Source organism: Megascapheus bottae, chromosome 4, assembly GCF_031878675.1.
Source record: "Megascapheus bottae isolate mThoBot1 chromosome 4, mThoBot2.hap1, whole genome shotgun sequence".
Lineage (NCBI taxonomy): Eukaryota > Metazoa > Chordata > Mammalia > Rodentia > Geomyidae > Megascapheus > Megascapheus bottae.
Genome location: NC_143512.1, coordinates 30,929,985 through 30,945,782, shown reverse-complemented (window position 1 = coordinate 30,945,782; position 15,798 = coordinate 30,929,985). Strand labels below are relative to the sequence as shown.

The 15,798-nt window shown below is 37.4% G+C and overlaps 1 pseudogene; it reads right to left on the bottom strand.

Moving 5' to 3' along the window:
• Nucleotides 1-5,292: 5,292 nt before the first annotated feature.
• On the bottom strand, nucleotides 5,293-5,857 carry LOC150064228 (large ribosomal subunit protein uL22 pseudogene; annotated as a pseudogene).
• Nucleotides 5,858-15,798: the final 9,941 nt, after the last annotated feature.

The following is a 15,798-nucleotide window of genomic DNA, read 5'->3' as shown; positions in this document are numbered from 1 at the left end:
AATGCTTTGGAGACTGGGTGGAAACGATCTCAATCCAGGCCCAAGGAGCCCAGGATGAGAATCCTGTGTTATTGAATGATCACGGGTTCCTCCTCCACTGTCATCTCTTTATCACCAAAAACAACACACACACACACACAATTTGAATGATGACCCCAGGGGGAAATGTGTGACCACTTCCTCCACGGAAGGAAAAGGCCTTTTTCAAGACACCACCTACACTAGATTTGCAGAGCCAAGGGACGGTGACAGCTCCTGTGTCCAACCACAGAAGTTAAGGATAAACGTCTCCCCTCCCCCAAAGGGCTACCTTGTAAGGGACCATAGGACATGGTAGTTTAGCTGACATAATATCTATTACTGATGGAAAAAGTCTTTGTTAGAAATTAGTGTTGCACACGGGATGGATTTTAAGAAGGATGGTTTGCTATATAAATGTGGCTTCATTTTGTCAAGTTTTATTCTGAATTTCTGTGTCGTTTTTTTTTCTTTTTGAATGATCCTGTTTAACAAAGAGTAACCTGAAATTCAGAACGCAGTGACCTAAACTCACTTTGATTACTGTCAAGTAACAGAATTTCGTGTAAGATGTAGAAAATAAGAAATCTAGAAACTAAGAATACACATCTGGAACTGTATATACATGACCGAAAATACTTGGAAAACTTTTTACTTGTCCATGTTTGAACCTTTTAGAGTTGTTTTTCAAAGCGTATTTGGATAGACTGAGTCTATGAGTCTAAACTAAACTCATTAATCTTACTATTTAGTTCAAAAGAAACTGAAAATTTGTAGATGGAATTTAGTTGACAAGACATTCCTCAGTCTCTTGGACTCAATGTATATAGAGTACAAGTATATAATTATGGGAAAACCATTTATCTCAGAGTTTAGATGCTCATACTTAAAATTATGAATTCCTGAATTGAAGTGAAATAATAATCATCTTTTCCCCCCTCTCTGTTGACACCTGGTGGAAAATACAAGTACAGTACCTGGACCCTGTGTTGACTTTGAGAGTAGATGCAATTTGGTGTTTTCTCTCCCTCTAGTGGTGAAAGGTGCAAATTTGTAGGATTCAGCATAAAGTTGATGGTACTCAACTTGATCCAGAAGTAGAGTTAAAAGATCAGGGCACAATGAATGACTGCATGAGACCTTTTCTAACTCTGTGTTAGAAATGATTAAAAGCTAGTGGACAACAGCTGGATTTTAGTAAGGGTTCTCCAATTATAACTTGGCATCTGAAAAAAGTCACTTGAATCATAATAAAATCACTTTGAATTAAATTCATTTGTAGGTTGGAAAGTTTTAATTAATCTTATCATTTTGTGGCTTGCCATTTCAGGTGTTAGACGCTTTTAAGACCTTTCAAGTCATTGTATTATTTATTTTTCTATTTTTGTTTCTTGTTATTGTGTCTTCTTAAACACTGTACTTACTAGCAAGTTGCTAAGAAATTCTTTGCTTCTATCACTTTTGTTTAAAATGCCATTGAGACAGAGAAAATCATGGAATTTTTACAATCAGTACATCCCCCAAAGGCAAGTTATTTAGGATTGCTGTTAGTAATATTGCAAAATGCTTATGGTTAGTATTTTGTCTTGATCTGATTGTTATGAATTACAGTAAAAGACCTGCTTGGGGCCAGAAGCAGAGCCTAGTAGTAAAGTGCTTGCCTAGCATACATGAAGCCTTGGGTTCGATTCCTTGATACCACATACTCAGAAAAAGCCAGAAGTGTTTCTATGGTTCAAAGGGCAGCGTGCAAGCCTTGAGCAAAAAGTGTCCAAGGATAGTGCACGGAACCTGAATTCAAAGCCCCAGGACTGCACAAAAAAAAAAAAGGAAGAAGAAAAAATACCTGATAACATTATCTACTAACAAAATGTAATAATTTGACCTGGAATATAAAATATTACCATCTAAGCGAATGCTCTGATATTATCATTTTGGGAAATTAGGAAAAATTGATCATTTATTTCTTGAGCTTTCATTATGCACTGTTGCTAACATTATCAACCATTTATTTGTCACATAAATGAAAATAAATTTGCATTTACAAATTTTGAGGAAGAAGTAATAACATTGAATTCTTTATGATGTTATAATTAGAAAATTCTTTAATTTTATTTTTCTTAACTCTTATTAAGTGAAGCATCACCTGTGTTAAATTTAGCTTGCAAAGATATGTATGGGTAATTTATTATTTGTGATGAAACACTTTGAATATGGTCCCTCTGAGAGAGATATTAAAATAAAACATTTTCTTTACCGAATTACAAGTGGTTATAAATTACTAAAATAAAAAAGAACCATTTATTTACTTATCATCCACTTTTTTATTTTCAGCTTTTTAAAATATATTTTATTGTAATAAATAGTAGGGTTATATTATATTAGCCAGATAGAAGGTGCATTACTTTACACACATTGTCCCCATTTCCCTCTCCCACCCCCCTCATCTTGTTTTCCCCTTCCCTATTCTATTTAAAATAAACATATATATAGTATATCAGATAACAAGGTAAGATACTATAACAATATGAGATAACCAAGGGATAACAAAAGAGATGAGAAATCATATAGAACAACAATCCGACATTATATGGCTCTTGTTTCTATATCCTGGAGGTCTTTCATTTAGCCTCATCTTAAATGGCCTTGTGTATCAAGGTTTTGCCCTCTTGGAAACCTCTGCTAGGAGAGTCCAAGGTTTATACGAATTATGACAAATGAGGGAAACCATTGAGACTATGTTCCTTTGAGTCTGGCTTACTTCACTTAATATGATTTTTTTCTAAGTCTTTCCATTTCCTTACAAATGGGGCAATGTCATTCTCTCTGACAGCAGCATAGAATTCCATTGTGTATAAATACCACATCTTGTTGATCCACTCATCAACTGAGGGGCAATGGGTTGGTTCCATATCTTTGCTATGGTAATAGTGCTACAATGAACATCGTTGTGGTAATAGATTTAATATGTCCTTGTTTCTGGAGGATTGGGTAAATGCCAAGTAGTAGAATTGCTGGGTCCTAGGGGAGTTCTGTGTTTAATCATTTGAGGAACTACTTTACTGCTTTCCATAGTGGTTGAACGAGTTTACACTCCCACCAACAGTGTAGTAGTGATCCCTCCTGGCCACATCCCCTCCAGCATCTGTTGTTATTAGATTTCTTTATAATGGCCATTCTAACTGGAGTGAGGTGGAATCTCAGAATTGTGTTTTTTTTTACATGATAGTTGTGATTAATTTTTTATTAAAGAATTTATTTACGTTGATTTTTACATCATATTTTAACAAATAAGTGTTCAAGAAGGGAATCTATTTACAATCACTGGGACTTAGTATTTAGAACTTAATCAAAATTAGGCTAAGGGTTTGTATGTCATAGAAATATATTAATTTATGAAATAAAACATTATGTCTATAGAGTCATAGGTTTTTATGTCTATATAGTTAGGTTTATATTTCCATTACCATGTCCATAGCTTTGGGTATGCAGATATTGAGTCCTCACGCTTGTACTCTTTGGATTTAATAGCCACATATTAAGGCTACCATGAGCCTTTTGTTCCTTAGGTCTTGACTTGTCTCACTCAATATGATTCGCTCTAGATTCATCCACTTCCCTGAGAATGCCGTTATTTTATCTTGTCTGTTGGCTATGTAGAATTCCATTATGTATATATACCACATTTTCTGTATCCATTCATCTTCAGTAGGGCATCTGGATTGTTTCCATCGCCTGGCTATTGTGAATACTGAAGAGATGAACATAGCTGAGCAGGTGTCCTTATCAGGTTATGATGTTCAGGGTAGATGCCCAGAAGTGGTATGGCGGGATTGTAGGGAAGGTCTATTTTCAGTTCTTTAAGAAACCTCCACACTGCTTTCCAGAGTGGCTGAACTAGTTTACATTCCCACCAGCAGTGCAGTAGGGTTCCTTTTTCTCCACAACCCTGCCAGCAACTGTCATTGTCTGAGTTCAAAATCTTGGCCATTCTTGTTGGGGTAAGGTGGTATCTTAGGGTTGTTTTTATTTGCATTTCCTTTATGACCATAGATGATGAACATTTTCTCATATGCTTTTCTGCCATTTTAATCTCTTCTTCTGATAAGTCTCTCTTTAGTTCCCTTGCCCATTTAGTGAATGGTTTATTGGGTTCGGGGCGGGGGGGGGATTAGTTTCTTGAGTTCCCTATATATACTGGATATTAAGCATTTGTCAGATGTATTACTGGTGAATATCTTTTCCCAGTTGGTTGGCTGTCTCTGTACTTTTGTGACTATGTTTTTATCTGTACATAAACTTTTTATTTTTAGGTAGTCCCATTTATTGAGTCTCTCTCCAATCTGTTGTGACCCTGGGATTCTGTTAAGGAGTCTTTTGCCTGTGCCTATGAGTTCCAATGTCTCTCCTACTTTATCATGTAGCAGTTCATGGTTTCTGGTCTGACGTTGAGGTCTTTGATCCACTTTGAGTTAATGCTTGTGCATGGCTAAAGGCTAGGGTCAATTTTTAGTTTTCTGCACGTGGCTGCCCAGTTTTGCCAGCACCAATAATTGAATAGATTGTGTTTGTTCCACTGTATATCTTTGGCTCCTTTGTCAAATACAAGTTGCCTATAGGTATGTGGTTCTATTTCTGGGTCTTCTATTCTGTTCCACTGATCTTCTGGTCTGTTTTTGTGCCAATACCAGGCAGTTTTTGTTATTATGGCTCTATAGTAGAGTTTGAAGTCTGGTATTGTAATACCACCAGCATTGCTCTTTTTGTCTAGAATTGTTTTGGCTATTCTAGGTCTTTTCTTGTTCCATATGAATCTTTGGATTATATCTTCTATTTCAGTAAAGAATGTCTTTGGGATTTTGATGTGGATTGCATTGAATTTGTATATCAATTTTGGCAGTATAGCCGTTTTCACTATGTTGGTTCTCCCTAGCCATGAGCATGGGTCAGAATTGTTTTGATTTGCATTTATTTTATTGCCAGAGATGTTGAGTCCTGGGCTTTGCCTGACCTGGGCTTGAGCTCAGGGACTAAGCACTGTCCTTGGACAGAGCTCTACCACTTGAGCCTCATCACCACTTCCGGCTTTTTTCTATGTATGTGGTACCGAGGAATTGAACCCTGGTCTTCATGCATGCTAGGCAAGCTCTCTACCATTAGGCTAAACTCCCTGCACCCCACCTTTTTTTTTTTTAATAATGAAACCAACATTCATTTATTTGCATTTATTTTATGCTAAATTTATTCTCATGCCAGAAGTTTTTGTTTCTTCAGTTTCTTTTAGGATACCTTTTTCTTCTGTGCAACTTCCTCTTCTGGTTTAGGAACAATTTGCTCCTTCTCAGTAAGGATCATCTCAATGTGGCACGGGGAGCTCATGTATGGGTTAATCCTACCATGGGCTCTGTAAGTTCGGCGGCGCATCTTGGGTGCTTTGTTCACCTGGATGTGTTCAATGACCAGGGAGTCTACATCTAAACCCTTCAGTTCAGCATTGCTCTCTGCATTTCTAAGCATGTGCAGCAGAAACTCAGCACTCTTTTTGGGCCACCGACCCTGTGTCCAACCCCACTGTTTGGCCTGGGCACACCTGCCAACTCCACCATTGTAACTCCCAAATGGCACACATTGCTTCTTTAGTGTTAAGTCTTTCAAATACTTTGTAGCTTTCTGGATATGCATATCCTTGATGGCCTGGGCTGTTTCTCTGGTGTTCTTAAAGTGAATGCGAAAATTTGAGCCTCTTGACTTGCATGATTTTGTGGGGTTTTCTGGGTCTAGAGAGTAGCGAACCATTTCACAGGTCACCGCAGGGCAGTGTGCATCGGTGGTCGGTCTGGCCCTCCACCTTTTTTTTTTTTTTTTAATGTAATCGCATGACTGTTTCTCAGGAGTCTAAACTTCAATGTTGTGTTTCTATTTATTCAGACAATGAAGATACCAGAAACAATTCTGGCACCCCTAAGTGTCTGTTCATCTCTTCATTTCTAAAAGAAAAACATATGCTTGGGCGGAATGTTAAGTGATATATATATATATATATATGGATATATATACATATATATAGCGATTTTTTTAGTAACTTCTCCTTTTCAGATACTGTCTAGTTATCTCACTGTAACACAGCACAGAATGTTGTACCATAGCCATGGCTGTGGCCTTTTCAGCTTGCTTTGCTGGGCCAGTATTGTATTGTGCAGTAGATTTAAGCTATTCATCTTTACCACGCAGCCCCTTTCCTACTGTACCTCAGCCCACATTTCATCTGTCACTTTCTCCCACTCATCTACCATGTTTCTGTCCTCCTGTCAAGTACATCTTCTACCCCTTTCTTAGCTTGCCTAGCTGCTGCCTTCTGTGCCCACAGCTTTCCACTACTGGGCCATCTCTTTTTTCCTTCTTTGAACACATCCAAGTCGAACCAGTTGGCACAGGTGAATAAAATCCTATAAAAAAAAAATCTGACTGGCTGCCAGGCTCCCTTTTACAGCTTTTCCTGAGGTGAATGGGGGATGTCTTTCTTTGCTAGTTATTTCTTGGAATTTGAACTGAAATCCTTCCTTGATGTATAAACATTTGAACTCAATTTCAATTGCTGAAAATTGGGAATGTTTAAAGTTGCAATCAAAGATGGGGGTTTCAGATATTATATTAGAAAGGGAGGTTTTTGTGTGTATATGAGTATATATACATATATATGAATAAACATACATGTTCATTTTATGTAAAAAATTATCTTTTTTATCAATATGTGTTGTCTTAAAGTACCTGATTTGGCCTGGTAGCTTGACTCTTCATAAAGAAAAGAGGAACAGCCAGGCACAATGGCTCTTGACTGTAATTCTATCTACTCAGGTAGCTGAGACCTGAGGATTCATGTTCAAAGACAGCCCAGGCATAAAACAACCTGGGACTCTTATTTCCAATTAACCTCTAGAAAAACGGGATGTGGAGCTTGGCTCACGGGTAGGGTGGTAGCCTTGAGCTATAGAGCTCAGGAACAGCACCCAGGCGGAGTTCAAGCCCCATGACCCTCCCCACATACACAAAAAGAAAGAATGAAAGAGAAGAAAATTGAACACCTTTGGGATAAGGAATAGTATTTTCAAATGTAAATTTTTGTCTTAATTTTTTTTTCTTTTCAAGATGGATTTAAGACACCTCTCACATTGTTCAAGAAATGACAGAGGGGTGTATATATATATATATATATATATATATATATATATATATATATATGGAGCTTGACTCCAGCCTGGGCACTTTCTTTGAGCTCTTCAGCTCAAGACTACCTCCCTACCTTTGAGCCAAGCCACACTTCCTGTTTTCTAAAGGATAATTGGAGATAAGAGTCTCAGGTCCTTTTGTGCCCTGGCTGGCTTGAAACCTTGATCCTCAGATCTCAGCCTCCTGAGTAGCTAAGATTTCAGGTGTGAGTCACCACGCCCTACTTGTGAGTAAATTTTGAGATTACTTTTGTCCTGTTAATCTTATTTCATATTTACCTTATGTAAATACACTCCATTCAAACTGACCAATCATGAACCTCAGCTCAACCAACCTGAGCAAAGGGGCAGAATAAGCTGTTAGGGATAATAGGCAAGTGGGGAGGCAGCCTGCCTACTCTGTGTGTTTTTGCTTGTCAGATATTTGGCTAAAGGTGCATTATTCTGCAGAAGTAAATTTTGTCTAGCTGAGACAATTTTTTATTGTCTATTGTTGACTTCACAGTCTTATTAAGTTGTATAAGTCATGTCATTGACATATCATATCCCAATAAGTATTGTCCAGTTCTTTTTAAGAGAAAAATAAGTCATTTCAGAAGAAACTATTGCTTATGTTTTAATGTCTATTTAAATTTCTTTCAATCAGAAACATCAGAGTTATTTTTTCTAGTCTTCAATGTGTTTGACATTAAAACAAATACAGACTATTTACTCATCAACTTTCTTGCTTAGACTGGCTTTGAACTGTGGTCCTTGAACTCAACCTCCTGAGTAGCTACAATTACAGGAGTAAGCCACTAGTGCATGGTTGCCCTTAGGTTTGTTTTTGTTTTTTTTAAAAACCAAGGTGTAAACAATTGAGAATTAAACTCTTAACTCTTTAAGAAATTGTTATTAATAAGGGTTGTCCAAAAAGCAGAATCCATATATTTGTCTAGAAAGATATTTATTATGCAGTATTGACTCAAAAAATTGTAGAAGGAGGAATAGAGAACCAGCTCTGAGGGGAGGAGAGGATCTAAGTGTCATCTCAGTCAGACAGAGTAAATTACCCTCCCTCTGTCCTTTTGTTCTGTTTAGGACTTTAGCAGAGGGCATTAATGTTTATACACACTGGAGAAAGCCATCTCTGTTACTTAGTCCATTGATCCAAGGCCTCACTTTTTCTAGAAATACCTTTGTATACACAGTAAAAAATAACATTCAAGTAGAACAACTTGTGGGTCAGGCAGATGATGTATAAACTTGAAATCCTAGCTTCTCAGGAGGCTGAGATCTAAGGATTGCCTTTAGTACCAGTCCAGGCAGGAAGATCTGTGAGACTCCTATCTCCAATTAACCACAAAAAAAGTAAATAAGAAGTGGAGTTGTGGTTCAAGTTTTATAGAACTAGTTTTGAGCATTGCCTAGGCCCATTGTTTGAGCCTCTAAAACCTGAAAAATAATCACATCACAGCATCTAATATCAAGGATCTAGGGGAAAAGTAACTTCTTTCAATACACCTGGAATAAGACCAGTGATTATTTCTGGAGAAAGTTGAGCAAATGGTTCCTACATTCTGTGGTGCAGTTGAGAAAGGCTAAATGATTAGGGGTTTGTTTTGTCTTATTTTAATTGGTGGTCTCTTGCTCTCCTTTGGTTTTCTTGCTTCTTATAGCTGGTACTCGACCATTTGAACAACTCCAGCCTGGTACTTTTTACTGCTGGAGGCTTGGGGATGTTTTTTGCCCAGGCTGGTTTTGAACCACAGCCTTCAAATGTTAGCCTCCTGAGTGACTATTATTTCAATTGTGAACTGCCCAATTTCCAGTCTGAATCATAAGATATTTGTGTGTGGGGGGGGTCATGGAGCTTGACCTCCATCTGGGCAATGTCCCTGAGCTCTTCAGCTCAAGGCTATTGCCCTACCCCTGGGCTTGGGCGTTGATGTCCTTGAGCTCTACAGCTCAAGGCTACCTCCCTACCCTTGAGCCTAGCCCCACCTCCCATTTTCTAGAGACTAATTGGAGATAAGAATCTTAGGTCCTTTTGTGCCCTGGTTGGCTTTGAACCTTCATCCTCAGATATCAGCCTCCTAAGTAGCTAGGATTAAAGGTATGAACAACCTTGCCAGCTGAATCACAAGATTTTTGACAGAACATAATGATCACTGAATCCTGTCAGATTAGTACAAGTTTTTATCTGTCCTATTAGTTATGGTTATTTGCTTAAGGATGTGTTTACCACAATTTCCAATTATTTTTTCTCCTTTGATAATGAATATTTTGTGGAGAAGGCCCTGATTTCAAGACTGATGAGTGCTCCTACACATACTGGTACATATGTGCACACATTCACGTACAATACTGAATATCCCATTCTCCTTCTGTAAGAAGAATATCCTTTGAGGATCTACTTAAACTTTATTTCACAGTCTGGGCACCAGGCCCAAACAAGCCAATTTTTGAACTTTAACTTTTCTTCTCATTATCTGAATCCTGAGCTGAAACACAAGAATGGACACATCTCCCCATTTGTAAGGAAATGGAAAGACCTAGAAAAAAACCATATTAAGTGAAGTAAGCCAGACTCAAAGGAACATAGGCTCAATGGTTTCCCTCATTTGTCATAATCAGTAGAAACCTTGGGTTCTTCTAGCAGAGCTTTACAATAGAACAAAACCTAGATACATAATGCCATATAGTGTGATGCTAAATGAAAGGACCTCCAGGATATAGAAACAAAAGCCATATAACCAGTGATTGTTGTCCTTAATGTACTATGTTATCTCTCATCTCTTTTGCTGTCCCTTGGTTATCTCATGTTGTTACAGTATTTCACCTTGTTATCTGGTATATTGTATATATGTGTATTTGGTTATTTGAAATCCGATAGGGAAGGGAGGAAAACAAGATGAGGGGTGGGGGTTGGGGGAGGGAAATAGGGACCAAGACATGAGAAAGGGTATCAACGTTTGTGAAGTAATGCACCTTTTATCTGGTGAATAATGTAACCCTTCTATCAATTACAATTACAATAAAATATATGGAAAAAAACTATAAAACTGGCTATTGTTTTCTAATACCTTGAACATCAAAGGTGAAATGACTATTAAGTCTGGTTTTTAATTCTATGAGGAAACAAATATGTTTATCATTGATTCCCATATCCTTCACCTTTCAGTTAGAAAGAGTTGGTTTCTGTTTTGGAAAATGAAGCCACACTAGAACCTTCATATAGGTTTATGTTCATCTATCTTTCTTCCAGATCTCTTCTCCATTTAGCTTCTTTTTTTTTTTTTTTTTTGCCAGTCCTGGGCTTGAGCTCAAGGCCTAAGCACTGTCCTTGGACTTTCTCAAGGCTAGAGCTCTACCACCTGAGCCTCAGCACCACTTCCAGCTTTTTTCTATATGTGGTACCGAGGAATTGAACCCGGGTCTTCATGCATGCTAGGCAAGCACTTTAACCACTAGGCCAAACTCCTGGCCCTCCATTTAGCTTCTTAATCATGTTGTTCACTTTAACCTAAATCTCTAATCTATATTCTATACTCCCACTTAACCCAGGTCTTCTGTTTTAACAGTTTACTTGATAAAAATTGCCTTCTTGGGGTGAAAACCAAGGTGGGGGGAGGGTAATGGGGACCAAGACATGTGAAAGGGTATCAATGTATGTGAATGAATGCACCCTCTATCTGGCAAATATCATGTAACCCTTTTATTAATTACAATAAAAAATATTTTTAAAAAATTGCCTTCTTTGCTCCTAGCCTTGAAAGCTACTTGAAGAAAATAATGTTGGTGTCTGAATTCAGCCTTCCATGCTGATCCTCAGTTTTTTTCGATTTTTGCTCATTTCACTTACTCCAAGGAACCTACTTCCGGAAAGGTAAAAACTGTAGAATTCACTCATTTTGGCCAGAGCCTCCCCAAGCAAATTACAGTCAACTCATTCTTCTGTTAAATTTTTAAAAAATTGGAAGTCATTGTTTTGGATTAAGTTACTGTGAAAATGGAAGGTATGATGAAAGCAATGTTGAGAAACTGTTTCTAAATGAACTTGTTGAGGGAACAAAACTTCAACACATCTCAACTTGCTGGGGAGGAATCTGAACTTTGCCCACTTTCTTCCTTGACTAAGTTACCTGAAATGACTTGGAACTACTGGAAAATAACATTGTCCCCAGAGACACCAAATATATATATTGTTTATCTGATTCCTGTTTTTTCGGACATTTCCACTTGATTTATTTTTGTCTCCTTTATCTTTTCTGGCTGAAGTAGTCCTGACATTCTTTTTCAAGTTTAATAGGAATTTAACTCTTTAACAGTTTTAAATAATATCTCTATTCATTTAGGAGTTTCTATTTATATAACCTTCCACTCCAAAGATAAAAGTCAAAACAGAACCATTCATATTGAAGTTTCACATCATTAAGATTTAAATAAGCTGTGAATCTTCCCCCCCCTCTGGTCGTCAGTCAAAGATGAGTCTCATGGACTTTAGTGCCCAGGCTGGCTTTGAACCTCAATCTTCAGATCTCAGCCTCCTGAGTAGCTGATATTACAGCTGTGAGTCACCAGCACCTGGCTAACTTTTTTCCTTTTTTTTTTTTTGCCAGTCCTGGGGCTTTAACTCAGGGCTTGAGCACTGTCCTTGGGTTTTCCTCAAGGCTAGAGCTCTAACACTGGAGCCACAGAACCACTTCTAGCTTTTCTATATATGTGGTATCAAGGGATCAAACCCAGGTTTTCCTGTATGCTACATAAGCACTCTACCACTAGGCCATACTCCCAGCCCTACTTTTCTCCTTTCTTTTCCTTTCTTTCTTTCTTTCTTTTTTTTTTTTTTTTTTGTGGGTAATGGGACTTGGACTCAGCCTGGGTGCTGTCCCTGAGCTCTTCAGCTCAAGACTAACCCCCTACCCTTGAGTCACAGCCCCACTTCCTGTTTTCTAGAAAGATAAATATGAAGCTTGTATATTAACATGTGTAATAAAATATTAATAAAAACTAATGACTTTTTTCTTTAAAAAAGATTCTACATTTAGGATTTTTTTTGTCCTGTTCATTGTTTACTAATACCAGTATAATTTCTCCCATTATCCAAAGTTGTTCTGCTGGTTTGCTTTGGAAATCCAACATTTTATTTTATTTTTTTATTTTTTGTGAGGATGATTTGCAGAGGGGTTACAGTTACAGAACTGAAGTAGTGAGTACCTTTCTTTCTGAAGTGTCACTTTTCCCTTTTTTCTCCCAGTTTTTCCTGTCTGAAATCCAAAATTTTAGTGTAGCCAGTTTCATTGAGTAGACTCTACTTGGTGGATATTAATGCAGTCATGTTTTTCTATACTTTTATTTTTTTTGCCAGCATTGTGTCTTGAACTCAGGGAATGAGCAATGTCCATGGCCTTTCTCAAAGCTACAGCTCTACCACTTAAGCCACAGTACTACTTCTGGCTTTTTCTGTGTGTTTGGTATGGAGGAATTGAACCTGGGTCGTCATGCATGCTAGGTAAGCACTCTACTATTAGGCCACACTCCTGGACCCACAATCATGTTTTTTCTTCTCTAATCATGATTTATCACCATGCTTAGTAGAATCTCTGAAGATGACTTTTGTTTCAACCCATACACACATTATATATATACATGTGGGGTGTGTGTGTTTGTGTACATATATGCAAAACATTTTTCTTCATGTTTGAACAAGACCCCATTTTACATATACTACATTTTCTTGATTCACTCATCAGTTGTAGGACATCTGGGTGTTTTCATAGCTTGGCCTTGTGATAGTGTTGCAATGAATATAAAAATTCATTGTATCTTGACTTATACTCCTTCAGATATACCAGTAGATTGTATGATTGTTCTACTTTTAGTTTTTGAGAGATTTCCATACTAATTTCTGATTTCTGTAGTGGTTTTACTAGATGGTCAACCAACAGTGTCTAAGAGCCTTCCTTGCAGGCTCTTGTTTGTCTTCTTGGTAATGACCGCTCTGATTCAGAAGTAATGAAATCTCAATGTTGCTTGTTAAGTGAAATAAGTTCCAAAGAAAAGAAAAAAAAACCAAGCAATAACAGATACTGGCAAAAATGCTTGAGAAAAAGAATTCTCTGTAGCAGACTACAATGTTGGTGAGAATATAAATTAGTGCAGCCACTATGGAAATCAGTACTGAGGGGTCTCAAAAAGTAAAAAGAGCTACTGTATGACTCTGGAAGGAACAAAGGGCCAAAGGAATGCAAGTCAGAATAAAACTGGGTACTTATCCACTCATGTTTATAATAGAACAATTTACAATAATCCAACTATGGAATCAGCCAAGGTGGCAGTGTGTATACACAGTGGATTATTTTTTAGTCATAAAGAAGAATGCATTTCTGTCATTTTCAAGAAGATGGATGAAATGGATAGAAGTAAAAATAAGCACGTATGTGAAATAAGCTAGAAAGATTAAAAAAAAAACAGAAAAGTAGAACATCAGCAACCAAATACCAACACCAATAAACCAATAAAGCAAATCAAACTAATTTCATTTCAGTATAAAAATTCAATTTCAAATCTGGGGCAAATATTATCTCTTATGTTTTGTTTAGGGGAATCTGGCATATTTGTTAGGAAGAAGAATTTTGGAGAGGAGAGGATTGCTTATTAGAGGTGAGGTAGTATTTCTCCTCAAGTCTTTCATGATTTGATTGTTCCCATGGACTCCTCACAACTTTGTACAAATTTTAGTACTTCTTGGATTGATATAAATCTGTTTCATCAGTGAGGATACCTGTGGAATCTGACACCCATTTCCTTCTTCAGTAAACCACCTTAAGAAGTCCAACTCTGGTAATTCTAAGGCCTTAGTTCTTCTTTCTTTTCTGTATTTCTTCATTTTGAATCTATTATGGAAGTCCTCTGCAGCAACCGATGATAAATAAGAGCTTAGTTGAACATGTTTAAAAAAATGTAAACTGGGTAGCTTAAACAACAGTAATAACAACAACATGTTTATTTCTTAGTTTTAGACCTTGGGAATTCCAAGATTAAAATACAGGTTGAGATAGTGCTCTTCTCTTGTCAGTCTACTCCCAAGCACATTTTTTAATTTAATTTAATTTAATTAATTATTATTTTTTTTGAGACAGGGTTGTACTATGTATCTAGGCTGGCCTGGAACTTGTCATCCTCCTGCCTCAGACTCTGGAGAGCTCCCAAGTTGCTGGGTTACAAATGTGTACCACCATGCCTCCTACCTTGTGGTTTTCAGATTATATTCTTGTTGTATTCTCAGATGTTAGAAAGCAGAGATCTAGCTGTGTCTTTTCTTAGAACATTAGTCTCGCCCATGAGCTCTCATAGCCTGTTTACTCCTGCAAAGCATCATGGTCTACTGTCATCACATTAGAGGCTGGGTTATAAATGAGTTCCATAACAATAGGCAAATATGAAATGAGTTGGAGGTTTTTTTATACTTCCCTCTAAAGGTCCTACAGTCTGATCCCTTTTTAGAATATAATTTTACTGTTATTATTGAGGCACTATACACAGGGGTTATCATTTCATAAATCAGATAAATTAGTAAATTTGTTTTTTTTTTTTTTGGAGTGTTACCCTTTCCTTCACTTTCCTACAGCTTTCCCCACACATCTCGGCCCACAAGTTACATTCATTTTCCACATGGTATACACTGAGTTTCATGATTACCTTTGTTTACTCTTCCTCCTTCCATCTCTGGCTCCCCCTAATGCTCCTCTAAAAAGACCATAAATACCCACAAACAAACCAATAACAGCACCACCATCAACCATAACCATATGATCTCCTTTTAATCCACTTCCCTCAGCTGTGCCAAGCCAATTTCCTTTAAAATCTCATTGAAGTAGTATTAACTTTCCAAGGTAATCAGTAGTATATTTTTATGGTTATTATTACTGTTTTGTTTGACTTCTTAGAAGTTGGCAGGTCTTGATGGTATAGAAGAATGTAATACATCCCAGGCAGTGGTGTCTCAGGCCTGTAATCCTAGCCACTCAGGAAGTAGAGATCTGAGGATCAAGGCTCAAAGCCAGCCCAGGCACAAAAGGACCTGAGACTCTTGTCTCCGATTAACCTCTAGAAAAATGGGAGGTGGGGCTCGGCTTTGAGCTGAAGAGTTCAAGGATATGAACACCCAAGCCCAGGGGTAGGGTGGTAGCCTTGAGCTGAAGAGCTCAGGGACAGAGCCTAAGCTGAGGTCAAGCCCCATGACCCACCAAAAAAAAAAAAAAAGAATGTGATACAGTGAGAGAAAGTAATTTAAGTTTTTTTGTGTGAAGTGACTGTCAAAAATGTAGCTTAAATAGACAAAGCAGTGAATCTAACCTGGGCTACATAGTGAGATGGTGTTTGAAACTAAACAAAATGAAATGAATTGAAACAAAACACAACTGTAGCTCAAGAGCAATATTTAACCATTTTTCTTAGAAGTCTTTTATACATAAGCAAGATGAGAATCATATAAACGATTTGGTAGATTTCCTTTTTTTAAAAAAATGCCGGTTATGGGGCTTGAACTCTGGGTCTGAGTGTGTCCCTG